Here is a 15,332-nt window from a genome sequence, read left to right on the forward strand (position 1 = left end):
ACCATCTGGTGATGTCCATGTGTAGAGTCTTCTCTTGTGTTGTTGGAAGAGGGTGTTTGTTATGACCAGTGCATTTTCTTGGCAAAACTCTATTAGTCTTTGCCCTGCTTCATTCCGTATTCCAAGGCCAAATTTGCCTGTCACTCCAGGTGCCTCCCAACCTCCTACTTTTGCATTCCAGTCCCCTATAATGAAAAGGACATCTTTTTTGGGTGTTAGTTCTAAAAGGTCTTGTAGGTCTTTATAGAACCGTTCAACTTCAGCTTCTTCAGCGTTACTGGTTGGGGCATAGACTTGGATTACTGTGATATTGAATTGTTTGCCCTGGAAACGAACAGAGATCATTCTGTCGTTTTTGAGATTGCATCCAAGTACTGCATTTCGGACTCTTTTGTTGACCATAATGGCTACTCCATTTCTTCTGAGGGATTCCTGCCCGCAGTAGTAGATATAATGGTCATCTGAGTTAAATTCACCCATTCCAGTCCATTTCAGTTGGCTGATTCCTAGAATGTTGACATTCATTCTTGCCATCTCCTGTTTGACCACTTCCAATTTGCCTTGATTCATGGACCTGACATTCCAGGTTCCTATGCAATATTGCTCTTTACAGCATCGGACCTTGCTTCTATCACCAGTCACATCCACAGCTGGGTGTTGTTTTTGCTTTGGCTCCATCCCTTCATTCTTTCTGGAGTTATTTCTCCACTGATCTCCAGTAGCATATTGGGCACCTACTGACCTGGGGAGTTCCTCTTTCAGTATCCTATCATTTTGCCTTTTCATACTGTTCATGGGGTTCTCAAGGCAAGAATACTGAAGTGGTTTGCCATTCCCTTCTCTAGTGGACCACATTCTGTCAGATCTCTCCACCATGACCCGCCCGTCTTGAGTTGCCCCACGGGCATGGCTTAGTTTCATTGAGTTAGACAAGGCTGTGGTCCTAGTGTGATTAGATTGACTAGTTTTCTGTGAGTATGGTTTCAGTGTGTTTGCTCTCTGATGCCCTCTTGCAACATCTACCGTCTTACTTGGGTTTCTCTTACCTTTGTGTGGGGTATCTCTTCACGGCTGCTCCAGCAAAGTGCAGCCGCTGCTCCCTACCTTGGATCAGGGGTATCTCCTCACCACCACCCCTTCTGACCTTGAACGTGAAATAGCTCCTCTAGGCCCTCCTGCGCCCGCGCAGCCACCGCTCCTGCCTCTTGAGAAATTGAGGGCTTTAATGTCCGCCACTCCAAAGGAGACAGAACCAAGGAGCATACACTCGCCTGACAAACCCATGTGCTGGGGCTCAAACCCAGCCAAAACCCACAGTACCATCACAGAAAGAATTCAGTGAGACACAAAGTGATAGGTAAGAAGTGGATTTATTCAGAATCAGAGAGAAGTACACTCCACAGATAGAGTGTGGGCCATTGCAGAGGGCGAGTGATACTAAGAGATACTTAGTGAGTGATAAACAGTAAACGAATGCACTAGCATGAAAGTCACATCTTCAACCTCAATATGTTCATGCCCTGAATGGGGAGATTGACAGGAAAACCAGCACAGCACAGTGGAGTAGTTCTGTGACAGAGAAAATACAGATGCAGAGGAAGACTCAGTCTAGCCAGGGGTCAGGGAATGGAGGCCAAGGGAAAGGAAGTCTCTTTGTGGAACATTCTTTCTCCGTGGAAAGTGGTCCCATAGGCGGTTCCTAGTGGTCAGTTGCAATACGAGCACCTGGGAGTTGGTGCCAGAACCCGTGTTAAAGGTTTTATATCCCTTCATTGTGTTGATGCTTGTAACTATCCTCTGAGGCCAATATTAGAGGAGGAATCAGAATCTCACCGTTAGCTAAAAGGCAGATCTGGCATTGGATCCAGGCCCCTGGACTCTGAGCCCTTCACCGTTGCTCCAGACAGTGTCAGGATGGTCATATTATCATCAAAGCCAATTCGAAAACCTAATTTTCAAAAAAGAAAGTACAGGTGTGTGGGTTCTTGTTGTCTGGGTGGGAGTAGCCCTTTCCTCTATGTTTTTCCCCCTTTCCCTCTCCCTTGCCTGATATCTGAGGCCTGACTTGTGAGAACTTAGAAGCAGTTAGATGCTCTTTGCTCTGGGGATCAGTGCCTCTTTTTTCTACCTCATACCTCCTCTTTCATCACCTAGGCATATTGCACTTTTTTCTCCAAGGTGAGAGGAGGTGGAAATGCTGCTCCGTAGACAAGTAACCATAGAGTTTTGAATAAAAGAAAGCTTTCTTAAAAAAAAACAAAACAAAACCCTGCCGTAGTTTAAGCCTTTCCACTTTGCCCTGTGCCCTCCTGGCTGTATCACTCGGATGGTTAATAGTAGGAGGAAACTGACTTCAGGGGGCCTTGTTTCTACACAGGGACCCTTGATCAAAAGGGCTGCCAAAACTTGCCTTGCCCTAAGGACCTACACAAATCACAAATATGGCTGACTTGTCTTTTTGCTTGCTCATATTGGCAAGACAGGCCACAGCAGCCCATGATAAAGGGCTGTAAGGGCCTCTTATTGGAAGACACAGGCACTGTTTTCCTTAAGTGCCTATCCTGTGTTCCACTAGGCTGAGCACACTTTGAGGACCTCATGAAAATACAGAAAACAATGACTTGGACGTGTTAGAGTCTGGAAAAGACACTCATGAAAGTGAAGAGTGTGCCTGTAGACAGCCTTGTATGCTCACAGAGATAGCTTGGTGGCCTTGGTTTGTCTGCTTAGCTCAAACTGTCAGTGTTTGGGCTTTCCCAGGTGGCTCAGTGGTAAAGAACCTGCCTGCCAACTCGAGTTCAGTCCCGTGGGTTGGGAAGATTCCCTGGAGAAGGAAATGGCAACCCACTCCAGTATTCTTGCCTGAAGAATCCCATGGACAGAGGAGTCTGACAGCCTACAGTCCACGGGGTCACAAGAGTTGGACCCAACTGAGCACACATGCTGCACGCCAGCGTTTACTGACACCCTCACATCCCAGACATCGTTCTAGGCCCTGGGGTTGTAGACATGAACAAGATGTTCTTCCTGCCCGCCAGGCTTCTTTGCCCATGGAATTTTCCAGGCAAGAATACTGGAGTGGAGTGCCATTTCTTATTCCAGGGGATTTTCTCAACCTAGGAATTGAAACTGTGTCTCTTGCATCTCCTGCACTGGCAGCTGGATTCTTTACCACTAGCGCCATGTGGGAAGCCCCAATGTAGTGTTACATTATTACATTACTATCCTGTATCGTAGTAGCATTACTACATTACTGTCTTGTAGTATTACTATGCTATGCATCTCTCTCATTAAAGTAAATTTCTGAAAGCAAGACATGTGTGCTTGTGCATGCTGAATTGCTAAGTCATGTCTGACTCTTTACGTCCCTATGGAATGCAGCCCACCAGGCTCCTCTGTCCATGGGATTTCCCAGGCAAGAATACTAGAGTGGGTCGCCATTTCCTTCTTCAGGGGATCTCCCCAACCCAGGGATCAGACCTGCATCTTCTGCATTGGCAGGCAAATTCTTTACCACTGCACCACTGGGGAAGCCTAAAACATGTCTTACGGATTCCTAAATCACTAGAGCCCACCCTGAGTTCTTGCATTTTGGTAGATGTTCAATCAATGACTGTTGCAACCACTGAAAAATTCAGTGCTAGAGGTAATCACTAACACTTTGGGCATCCAGAGGAGGACCAGCTAAACTCAACTTGGACAGCAGATGGGTCCAAGAGCATCTAAGAGGCTGAAGGGGAGGCATCTAGGCTTACAGAAGGGCATCACTGGCAGAGGAATCAGAGAGAAATACAGCATGACTAAGTAAGCGGGCATGGTGTGCTCTAAGAACAAAAGAGAGATAGGTGTGGTTGGAGAGAGGGAGGCAGATCTCTAAATGGGCAAAGTGGCACACCAGGAAAAGCCTTGTTAAAGAATTGGAATTTTATTCTGAAGACACTGGGGAACTACTGTAGGATTTCACACAGGAGAAACTAGATCAGAGTTTCACTGTAAAAACAGACCCCTCAGTTAGTAGATATTGGAAAGGAATAAGACAGGTGGCAGGAAGACCAGGTAGGACACCATTGCAGTTTAGAGAGTAGAAAAGGCCCAGGGTTTGGAGTCAGACAGACCTCAGTCTACATATCAGTCTCACAACATCTTTGTGTAACTTAGGCTATTATTAAGTGCCTCTGAGCTTCTGTTTTTCTCATCTGAAAACAGGGATGGATGATCCTCTCCATCAAGGATAGATGGCTCTCAAGACTATGGATGATGAAGTATGTAAAGTGTCTGCTACAGTAATCGATCAACATTTGGCATGTGAAAATGGTGGTGAATATTAGTTTTTAATATTATTGTTATTAATCCAGGTGGAAAATAAAATGAGTTTCTAAGACACTAGTAATAGGAGCAGAGAATTGGGCTCAACTCAGGACATATTTTGGCAATAAAGTTGACACAATTTGGTGACTCATCCACGCTGTGGAGTTTGAGGGTGGGGGCAAGAGTCTGGGATGACTGGGATTTTAACCTGAGCAGCAAGAGTAAGGACAGTGGGGCCATTCGTTAGGAGAGTTATAGAGGAGGAGCATTTGCAGAAAAAGATGATGAGCTCAATTTCAGACAAACTGAACTTGAAGCATTTTAGGGACAGCTAAGGACTTCCCAGGTGGCTCAGGGGCAAAGAATTCACCTACCAATGCAGGTCACAGAGTACTGGGCTGGGCTCCATCTGTTATACACCAGCTTCCTGGTAGTTTTTTTTTTTGCATTTGTTGTGCTTAGTTGCTCAGTCATGTCTGACTGTTTTTGACCCCATAGATTTGCCTACCAGACGCCTCTTTCCATTGAATTTTCCAGGCAAAAATACTGGAATGGGTTGGCATTTCCTCCTCCAGGGGATATTCCTGACTCAGAGATCGAACATGCATCTCTCATGACTTCTGTATTGGCAGGTGGATTCTTTACCACTGAGCCACCTGGCAAGCCTCTATTTTGTATATTATAGCTACTCTCTCAATTTGTCCTACCCTTTCCTTCCCCTACTGTGATCACCAGACCATTCTCTATGTCTGTGTCTCCATTCAGTTCAATCCAGTCGCTCAGTCATGTCCGATCTTCATGACCCCCATGGACCACAGCACACCAGGCCTCCCTGTCCATCACCAACCCCCAGAGTTTACTCAAACTCATCTCCATGGAGTCAGTGATGCCATCCAACCATCTCATCCTCTGTCATCCCCTTCTCCTCCTGCCTTCAATCTTTCCCAGCATCAGGGTCTTTTCTAATGAGTCAGCTCTTCACATCAGGTGGCCAAAGTATTGGAGTTTCAGCTTCATTATCAATCCTTCCAATGAACACTCAGGACTGATATCCTTTAGGATGGATCTCCTTGCTGTCCAAGGGACTTTCAAGAGTCTTCTCCAACACCATAGTTCAAAAGCATCAATTCTCGGTGCTCAGCTTTCTTTATAGTCCAACTCTCACATCCATACATGACCTCTGGAAAAACCAAAGCCTTGACTAGATGGACCTTTGTTGGGAGAGTAATGTCTCTGCTTTTTTATATGCTGTCTAGGTTGGTCATAACTTTCCTTCCAAGGAGTAAACGTCTTTTAATTTTATGGCTGCAGTCACCAAGTGCAGTGATTTTGGAGCCCCGAAAAATAAAGTCAGCCATTCTTTCCACTATTTCCCCATCTATTTGCCATAAAGTGATGGGACCGGATGTCATGATCTTAGTTTTCTGAATGTTGAGCTTTAAGCCAACTTTTTCACTCTCCTCTTTCACTTTCATCAAGACGCTCTTTAGTTCTTCTTCACTTTCTGCCATAAGGGTGGTGTCATCTGCATATCTGAGGTTATTGATACTTCTCCCAGCAATCTTGATTCCAGCTTGTGTTTCATCCAGCCCAGCGTTTCTCATGATGTACTCTGCATATAAGTTAAATAAGCAGGGTGACAATATACAGCCTTGACGTACTCCTTTCCTATTTGGAACCAGTCTGTTGTTCCATGTCCAATTCTAACTGTTGCTTCCTGACGTGCATACAGATTTCTCAAGAGGCAGGTCAGGTGATCTAGTATTCCCATCTCTTTCAGAATTTTCCACACTTTGTTGTGATCAACACAGGCAAAGTATTTGGCATAGTCAATAAAGCAGAAATAGATGTTTTTCTGGAACTCTCTTGTTTTTTCGATGATCCAGCAGATGTTGGCAATTGGATCTCTGGTTCCTCTGCCTTTTCTAAAACCAGCTTGAACATCTGGAAGTTCACGGTTCATGTATTGCTGAAGCCTGGCTTGGAGAATTTTGAGCATTACTTTACTAGTGAGTGAGATGAGTGCAATTGTGTGGTAGTTTGAGCATTCTTTGGCATTGCCTTTCTTTGGGATTGGAATGAAAACTGACCTTTTCCAGTCCTGTGGCCACTGCTGAGTTTTCCAAATTTGCTGGCATATTGAGTGCAGCACTTTCACAGCATCATCTTTTAGGATTGGAAATAGCTCAACTGGAATTCCATCACCTCCACTACCTTTGTTCATAGTGATGCTTCCTAAGGCCCACTTGACTTCAATTCCAGGATGTTTGGCTCTAGGTGAGTGATCACACCATCGTGATTATCTTGGTCGTGAAGATCTTTTTTGTACAGTTCTTCTGTGTATTCTTACCACCTCTTCTTAATATCTTCTGCTTCTGTTAGGTCCATACCATTTCTGGCCTTTATTGAGCCCATCTTTGCATGAAATGTCCCCTTGGTATCTCTAATTTTCTTGAAGAGATCTTTAGTCTTTCCCATTCTTTTGTTTTCCTCAATTTCTTTGCACTAATCACTGAGGGAAGGCTTTCTTATCTCTCCTTGCTATTCTTTGGAACTCTGCATTCAAATGAGTATATCTTTCCTTTTCTCTTTGCTTTTTGCTTCTCTTCTTTTCACAGCTATTTGTAAGGCCTCCTCAGACAGCCATTTTGCTTTTTTGCATTTCTTTTTCTTGGGCATGGTCTTGTACATGTCTCCTGTACAATGTCACGAAGCTCCGTCCATAGTTCATCAGGCACTCTATCCATCAGATCTAGTCCCTTAAATGTATTTCTCACTTACTGTATAATCGTAAGGAATTTGATTTACATCATACTGAGTGACTTCACTTTGACTTTTCACTTTCATGCATTGGAAAAGGAAATAGCAACCCACTCCACTGTTCTTGCCTAGAGAATCCCAGGGATGGGGGAGCCTGGTGGGCTGCCATCTCTGGGGTCGCACAGAGTCGGACACGACTGAAGCGACTTAGCAGCAGCAGCAGCAGCAGCATACCTGAATGGTCTAGTGATTTTCCCTACTTTCTTCAATCTAAGTCTGAATTTAGCAATACGGAGTTTATGACCTGAGCCACAGTCAGCTCCCAGTCTTGTTTTTGCTGACTGTATGGAGCTTCTCCATCTTTGGCTGAAAAGAATATAATCAATCTGAATTTCGTGTTGGCCATCTAGTGATGTCCATGTGTAGAGTCTTCTCTTGCATTATTGGAAGAAGGTGTTTGCTATGACCAGTGCATTCTCTTGGCATAACTCTGTTAGCCTTTGCCCTGCTCCATTCTGTACTCCAAGGCCAAATTTACCTGTTACTCCAGGTGTTTCTTGACTTCCTACTTTTGCGTTCCAGTCCCCTATAATGAAAAGGACATCTGTTTTGGGTGTTAATTCTAGAAGGTCTTGTAGGTCTTCATAGAACCGTTCAACTTCAGCTTCTTCAGCATTACTGGTTGGGGCATAGGCCTGGTTTACTGTGATATTGAATGGTTTGCCTTGGAAATGAACAGAGATCATTCTGTTGTTTTTGAGATTGCATCCAAGTACTCCATTTCAGATTCTTTTGTTGACTATGATGGCTACTCTACTTCTTCTAAGAGATTCTTGCCCACAGTAGTAGACATAATGGTCATCTGAGTTAAATTCCCCCATTCCAGTCCATTTCAGTTTGCTGATTCCTAAAATGTGGACGTTCACTCTTGCCATCTCCTGTTTGACCACTTCTAGTTTGCCTTGATTCATGGACCTAACATTCCAGGTTCCTATGCAATATTGCTCTTTACAGCATCAGACCTTACTTCTATCACCAGTCACATCCACAACTGGGTGTTGTTTTTGCTTTGGCTCCATCTCTTCATTCTTTCTGGAATTATTTCTCCACTGATCTCCAGTAGCATATTGGGCACCTACTGACCTGGAGAGTTCATCTTTCAGTGTCCTATCTTTTTGCCTTTTCATACTGTTCATGGGTTTCTCAAGGCAACAATACTAAAGTGGCTTGCCATTCCTTTCTCCAGTGGGCCACATTTTGTCAGAACTCTCCACCAAGACCCGTCCATCTTGGGTGGCCCTACATGGCATGGCTTAGTTTCATTGAGTTAGACAAGGTTGTGTTCTGTATGATCAGATTGGTTAGATTTCTGTGATTGTGTCTCCATTACTTGTCTGTAAATAGGTTCTTTTTTTTTTTTTTTTTTTACCAACTTTTTTTATTTTTTTTATTTTATTTTTAAACTTTACATAATTGTATTAGTTTTGCCAAATATCAAAATGAATCCACAACAGGTATACATGTGTTCCCCATCCTGAACCCTCCTCCCTCCTCCCTCCCCATTCCATCCCTCTGGGTCGTCCCAGTGCACCAGCCCCAAGTATCCAGTATCGTGCATCGAACCTGGACTGGCAACTCGTTTCACACATGATATTTTACATTTTTCAATGCCATTCTCCCAAATCTTCCCACCCTCTCCCTCTCTCTCAGAGTCCATAAGACTGTTCTATACATCAGTGTCTCTTTTGCTGTCTCGTATACAGGGTTATTGTTACCATCTTTCTAAATTCCATATATATGCGTTAGTATACTGTATTGGTGTTTTTCTTTCTGGCCTACTTCACTCTGGATAATAGGCTCCAGTTTCATCCACCTCATTAGAACTGATTCAAATGTATTCTTTTTAATGGCTGAGTAATACTCCATTGTGTATATGTACCACTGCTTTCTTATCCATTCAGCTGCTGATGGACATCTAGGTTGCTTCCATGTCCTGGCTATTATAAACAGTGCTGCAATGAACATTGGGGTACACGTGTCTCTTTCCCTTCTGGTTTCCTCAGTGTGTATGCCCAGCAGTGGGATTGCTGGATCATAAGGCAGGTCTATTTCCAGTTTTTTAAGGCATCTCCACACTGTTCTCCATAGTGGCTGTACTAGTTTGCATTCCCACCAACAGTGTAAGAGGGTTCCCTTTTCTCCACACCCTCTCCAGCATTTATTGCTTGTAGACTTTTGGATCGCAGCCATTCTGACTGGTGTGAAATGGTACCTCATAGTGGTTTTGATTTGCATTTCTCTGATAATGAGTGATGTTGAGCATCTTTTCATGTGTTTGTTAGCCATCTGTATGTCTTCTTTGGAGAAATGTCTATTTAGTTCTTTGGCCCATTTTTTGATTGGGTCATTTATTTTTCTGGAGTTGAGCTGTAGGAGTTGCTTGTATATTCTCGAGATTAGTTGTTTGTCAGTTGCTTCATTTGCTATTATCTTCTCCCATTCTGAAGGCTGTCTTTTCACTTTGCTAATAGTTTCCTTTGATGTGCAGAAGCTTTTAAGGTTAATTAGGTCCCATTTGTTTATTTTTGCTTTTATTTCCAATATTCTGGGAGGTGGGTCATAGAGGATCCTGCTGTGATGTATGTCAGAGAGTGTTTTGCCTATGTTCTCCTCTAGGAGTTTTATAGTTTCTGGTCTTATGTTTAGATCTTTAATCCATTTTGAGTTGATTTTTGTGTATGGTGTTAGAAAGTGTTGTAGTTTCATTCTTTTACAAGTGGTTGACCAGTTTTCCCAGCACCACTTGTTAAAGAGATTGTCTTTAATCCATTGTATATTCTTGCCTCCTTTGTCAAAGATAAGGTGTCCATATGTGTGTGGATTTATCTCTGGGCTTTATATTTTGTTCCATTGATCTATATTTCTGTCTTTGTGCCAGTACCATACTGTCTTGATAACTGTGGCTTTGTAGTAGAGCCTGAAGTCAGGTAGGTTGATTCCTCCAGTTCCATTCTTCTTTCTCAAGATCGCTTTGGCTATTTGAGGTTTTTTGTATTTCCATACAAATTGTGAAATTATTTGTTCTAGCTCTGTGAAGAATACTGTTGGTAGCTTGATAGGGATTGCATTGAATCTATAGATTGCTTTTGGGTAGTATACTCATTTTCACTATATTGATTCTTCCAATCCATGAACATGGTATATTTCTCCATCTGTTAGTGTCCTCTTTGATTTCTTTCACCAGTGTTTTATAGTTTTCTATATATAGGTCTTTAGTTTCTTTAGGTAGATATATTCCTAAGTATTTTATTCTTTCTGTTGCAATGGTGAATGGAATTGTTTCCTTAATTTCTCTTTCTATTTTCTCATTATTAGTGTATAGGAATGCAAGGGATTTCTGGGTGTTGATTTTATATCCTGCAACTTTACTATAGTCATTGATTAGTTCTAGTAATTTTCTGGTGGAGTCTTTAGGGTTTTCTATGTAGAGGATCATGTCATCTGCAAATAGTGAGAGTTTTACTTCTTCTTTTCCAATTTGGATTCCTTTTATTTCTTTTTCTGCTCTGATTGCTGTGGCCAAAACTTCCAAAACTATGTTGAATAGTAATGGTGAAAGTGGGCACCCTTGTCTTGTTCCTGACTTTAGAGGAAATGCTTTCAATTTTTCACCATTGAGGATAATGTTTGCTGTGGGTTTGTCATATATAGCTTTTATTATGTTGAGGTATGTTCCTTCTATTCCTGCTTTCTGGAGAGTTTTTATCATAAATGGATGTTGACTTTTGTCAAAGGCTTTCTCTGCATCTATTGAGATAATCATATGGTTTTTATTTTTCAATTTGTTACTGTGGTGTATTACATTGATTGATTTGTGGATATTGAAGAATCCTTGCATCCCTGGGATAAAGCCCACTTGGTCCTGGTGTATGATCTTTTTAATGTGTTGTTGGATTCTGATTGCTAGAATTTTGTTAAGGATTTTTGCATCTATGTTCATCAGTGATATTGGCCTGTAGTTTTCTTTTTTTGTGGGATCTTTGTCAGGTTTTGGTATTAGGGTGATGGTGGCCTCAAAGAATGAGTTTGGAAGCTTACCTTCCTCTGCAATTTTCTGGAAGAGTTTGAGCAGGATAGGTGTTAGCTCTTCTCTAAATTTTTGGTAGAATTCAGCTGTGAAGCCGTCTGGACCTGGGCTTTTGTTTGCTGCAAGATTTTTTATTACAGTTTCAATTTCCGTGCTTGTGATGGGTCTGTTAAGATTTTCTATTTCTTCCTGGTCAAGTTTTGGAAAGTTGTACTTTTCTAAGAATTTGTCCATTTCTTCCACATTGTCCATTTTATTGGCATATAATTGTTGATAGTAGTCTCTTATGATCCTTTGTATTTCTGTGTTGTCTGTTGTGATCTCTCCATTTTCGTTTCTAATTTTATTGATTTGATTTTTCTCCCTTTGTTTCTTGATGAGTCTGGCTAATGGTTTGTCAATTTTATTTATCCTTTCAAAGAACCAGCTTTTGGTTTTGTTGATTTTTGCTATGATCTCTTTTGTTTCTTTTGCATTTATTTCTGCCCTAATTTTTAAGATTTCTTTCCTTCTACCATCCCTGGGGTTCTTCATTTCTTCCTTTTCTAGTTGCTTTAGGTGTAGAGTTAGGTTATTTATTTGACTTTTTTCTTGTTTCTTGAGGTGTGCCTGTATTGCTATGAACTTTCCCCTTAGGACTGCTTTTACCATGTCCCACAGGTTTTGGGTTGTTGTGTTTTCATTTTTGTTCGTTTCTATGCAAATTTTGATTTCTTTTTTGATTTCTTCTGTGATTTGTTGGTTATTCAGCAGCGTGTTGTTCAGCCTCCATATGTTGGAATTTTTAATAGTTTTTCTCCTGTAATTGAGATCTAATCTTACTGCATTGTGGTCAGAAAAGATGCTTGGAATGATTTCTATTTTTTTGAATTTACCAAGGCTAGCTTTATGGCCCAGGATGTGATCTATCCTGGAGAAGGTTCCATGTGCGCTTGAGAAAAAGGTGAAATTCATTGTTTTGGGATGAAATGTCCTATAGATATCAATTAGGTCTAACTGGTCTATTGTATCGTTTAAAGTTTGTGTTTCCTTGTTAATTTTCTGTTTAGTTGATCTATCCATAGGTGTGAGTGGGGTATTAAAGTCTCCCACTATTATTGTGTTATTGTTAATTTCTCCTTTCATACTTGTTAGCATTTGTCTTACATACTGCGGTGCTCCCGTGTTGGGTGCATATATATTTATAATTGTTATATCTTCTTCTTGGATTGATCCTTTGATCATTATGTAGTGACCTTCTTTGTCTCTTTTCACAGCCTTTGTTTTAAAGTCTATTTTATCTGATATGAGTATTGCTACTCCTGCTTTCTTTTGGTCCCTATTTGCATGGAAAATCTTTTTCCAGCCCTTCACTTTCAGTCTGTATGTGTCCCCTGTTTTGAGGTGGGTCTCTTGTAGACAACATATGTAGGGGTCTTGTTTTTGTATCCATTCAGCCAGTCTTTGTCTTTTGGTTGGGGCATTCAACCCATTTACGTTTCAGGTAATTACTGATAAGTATGATCCCATTGCCATTTACTTTATTGTTTTGGGTTCGAATTTATACACCGTTTTTGTGTTTCCTGTCTAGAGAATATCCTTTAGTATTTGTTGGAGAGCTGGTTTGGTGGTGCAGAATTCTCTCAGCTTTTGCTTGTCTGAAAAGCTTTTGATTTCTCCTTCATACCCTTCATACTTGAATGAGATCCTTGCTGGGTACAATAATCTGGGCTGTAGGTTATTTTCTTTCATCATTTTAAGTATGTCTTGCCATTCCCTCCTGGCTTGGAGAGTTTCTATTGAAAGATCAGCTGTTATCCTTATGGGAATTCCCTTGTGTGTTATTTGTTGTTTTTCCCTTGCTGCTTTTAATATTTGTTCTTTGTATTTGAACTTTGTTAATTTGATTAATATGTGTCTTGGGGTGTTTTGCCTTGGGTTTATCCTGTTTGGGACTCTCTGGGTTTCTTGGACTTGGGTGATTATTTCCTTCCCCATTTTAGGGAAGTTTTCAACTATTATCTCCTCAAGTATTTTCTCATGGTCTTTCTTTTTGTCTTCTTCTTCTGGAACCCCTATGATTCGAATGTTGTAGCGTTTAATATTGTCCTGGAGGTCTCTGAGATTGTCCTCATTTCTTCTAATTCGTTTTTCTTTTATCCTCTCTGATTCATTTATTTCTACCATTCTATCTTCTAATTCACTAATCCTATCTTCTGCCTCTGTTATTCTACTATTTGTTGCCTCCAGAGTGTTTTTAATTTCATTTATTGCATTATTCATTATATATTGACTCTTTTTTATTTCTTCTAGGTCCTTGTTAAACCTTTCTTGCATCTTCTCAATCCTTGTCTCCAGGCTATTTATCTGTGATTCCATTTTAATTTCAAGATTTTGGATCAATTTCACTATCATTATTCGGAATTCTTTATCAGGTAGATTCCCTATCTCTTCCTCTTTTGTTTGGTTTGGTGGGCATTTATCCTGTTCCTTTATCTGCTGGGTATTCCTCTGTCTCTTCATCTTGTTTAAATTGCTGAGTTTGGGGTGTCCTTTCTGTATTCTGGCAGTTTGTGGAGTTCTCTTTATTGTGGCGTTTTCTCGCTGTGTGTGGGTTTGTACAGGTGGCTTGTCAAGGTTTCCTAGATAGGGAAGCTTGTGTCGGTGTTCTGGTGGGTGGAGCTGTATTTCTTCTCTCTGGAGTGCAATGAAATATCCAGTAATGAGTTATGAGATGTCTATGGTTTTGGGGTGACTTTGGGCAGCCTGTATCTTGAAGCTCAGGGCTGTGTTCCTTTGTTGCTGGAGAATTTGCTTGGTATGTCTTGCCCTGGAACTTGTTGGCCCTTGTGTGGTGCTTGGTTTCAGTGTCGGTATGGAGGCGTTTGATGAGCTCCTGTCAATTAATGTTCCTTGGAGTCAGGAGTTCCCTGGAGTCAGGGTTTGGACTTAAGCCTCCTGCTTCTAGTTATCGGTCTTATTTTTACAGTAGTTTCAAAACTTCTCTTTCTATACAGCACCATTGATAAAACATCTACATTAAAGATGAAAAGTTTCTCTACCGTGAGGGTCACTCAGAGAGGTTCACAGCGTTACATGGAGAAGAGAAGAGGGAGGAGGGAGTTAGAGGTGACCCAAATGAGATGAGGTGGAATCAATAGTGGAGAGAGTGGGCTAGCCAGTAGTCACTTCCTTATGTGCACTCCACAACTGGACCACTCAGAGATGGTCACGGAGTTATACAGAGAAGAGAAGAAGGAGGAGGGAGACAGAGGTGGCCAGAAGGATAAAAGGGGGGAATGAAAAGGAGGGAGACAGATCCAGCCAGTAATCAGTTCCCTAAGTGTTCTCCACCATCTGGAACACACAGAAATTCACAGAGTTGGGTAGAGTAGAGAGGGGTTAGGGAGGAGACACAGGCGACCTGGTGGAGAAAACGGAGAGTTCAAAGGGAGAGAGAGCAGTCAAGCCAGTAATCTCGCTCCCTAGTGAAAAATGGGTCCTGAAGATTGGGTTCTTAAAGGTACAAAATTGGTAACAAATACATAAAAGCAAAAGTTAAAAATCTAGAGTAGAGTTTGGAATTTCAAAAATACGATGTTAAAGAAAAGAAGAAGGAAAAGAGAGAAAAAACGAACAAAGAAAAACAAACAAGGTCGCGAAAATTATAAAGAAAATACAGGTACAAAATTGATAACTAATACCAAAAAGCAAAAATTAAAAATCTAGAGTAGAGTTTGGAATTTCAAAAACACAATGTTAAAAGAAAAAAAGGAAGAAGAAAAATAAAGAGAGAAAACAAACAAACAAACAAAAACAATGTCGCAAAAATTATAAAGAAAATACAGGTACAAAATTGACATCAAATACCAAAAAGCATAAATTAAAAATCTAGAGTAGAGTTTGGAATTTCAGATATACAATGTTATATAAAAGAAGAAGAGAAAGAAACAGAGGAAAAAAAAATAAGTCACAGAAATTATAAAAAAAACTATAGGTACAAAATTGATAACATATGCCAAAAAGCTAAAATTAAAAATCTAGAGTAGAGTTTGGAATTTCAAAAATACAATGTTAAAGAAAAGAAGAAAAAAAAACAAGGTCAAAAAAATATAAAATATATATATATGAAGTTTGCTGAAGAAGAAAAAAATAAGGTCTTTTTTTTTTTTTTGCAAAGTAATAGGTTATAAAAGTG

General features: G+C 40.9%; 1 protein-coding gene across 3 annotated transcripts in view; it reads left to right on the forward strand.

The window, feature by feature from the left end:
- The window catches only part of EVA1A (eva-1 homolog A, regulator of programmed cell death), an 85,327-nt gene that overhangs the window by 7,902 nt on the left and 62,093 nt on the right, over window positions 1–15,332 (forward strand). Inside the window, exon 3 of one of the 3 annotated variants that reach the window (XM_045162240.1) lies at window positions 4,207–4,262. The exons of 1 other annotated variant lie outside the window; for it this stretch is intronic. The gene's annotated coding sequence lies outside the window, so the exon portion shown is untranslated. Of the gene's footprint in view, window positions 1–4,206; window positions 4,318–15,332 lie in introns of all 3 variants that reach the window. One more of the 3 variants, XM_044925945.2, reaches the window with a different exon arrangement.

This window comes from Bubalus bubalis, chromosome 12 (assembly GCF_019923935.1).
Source record: "Bubalus bubalis isolate 160015118507 breed Murrah chromosome 12, NDDB_SH_1, whole genome shotgun sequence".
Taxonomy (NCBI): Eukaryota; Metazoa; Chordata; class Mammalia; order Artiodactyla; family Bovidae; genus Bubalus; species Bubalus bubalis.